Raw genomic sequence first — 747 nt, forward strand, 5'->3', positions numbered from 1 at the left:
CTGACTAAATTAATAAGGATCTTGTTTAGCAAAATATAGGACACTTGTAAGTAAGATCTGTGAGGAGGAGAGAAGGGAATTTAGCACTTAGTTTGGGGCATGTTTAGTCTGAGATGTTAGCAACTCCCTGAGACTGGATATTGAGGAGAAAGATAAATGCAAAAGTGACAAATTGTGAATTATGACTGAGATGAAAATGACAATTTAGGAGTCATATGCACTTAGAAACCACAGAATTTAAAGTCTATGGATGATTGAAGCAGGAGCCTAAAGAGATGTCTTTCTATGGTCTGTTGGCCATTTCAGAACTGGGATAGTGAAATGGTCGATTCATTAGAAAGAAGCAGCTTGATGCACCCCCCACTGGTGAGCGGCTGTGAGTATGGCAGGATGGGGCACCCAGGACAGGAGCCTCTGGCATTTACTGGGACCCGTGCATGCTGGGACCTGGAGTGCCAGGAAACCAAGCAACCCCTCTCCCCTTGCCTGTTTTGTTTTGTTGAACTTCAGTATACATGAAAATATGGACAGCTATTTTGAAGAGAACGAGAGACTCTACAATAGCCATTAGTGACTTTCCTATGGTCTGGTTTTTGAAGACCTAAAATGCCTTCCTCATTCTGTTTGGATCAGTTTTATACTATGTTCTTTGTATAAATTCTCTGTATGTGAAGACATGGACAACTATTTGAAAGAAAACAAGAGACAATTTGATAGATAGTGAAGATCTCAGGTCATCTAGCTTTG

The 747-nt window shown here is 40.8% G+C and overlaps 1 pseudogene; it reads left to right on the forward strand.

Annotated features, from left to right (window-relative positions):
- Positions 1–225: 225 nt before the first annotated feature.
- Positions 226–349, forward strand: LOC111754467 (small nucleolar RNA SNORA2/SNORA34 family; annotated as a pseudogene).
- The last annotated feature ends 398 nt before the right edge of the window (positions 350–747 follow it).

Source organism: Cavia porcellus, unplaced genomic scaffold, assembly GCF_034190915.1.
Source record: "Cavia porcellus strain 051 isolate PalLab524CR breed Dunkin Hartley unplaced genomic scaffold, mCavPor4.1 scaffold_9, whole genome shotgun sequence".
In the NCBI taxonomy this organism is placed as follows: domain Eukaryota; kingdom Metazoa; phylum Chordata; class Mammalia; order Rodentia; family Caviidae; genus Cavia; species Cavia porcellus.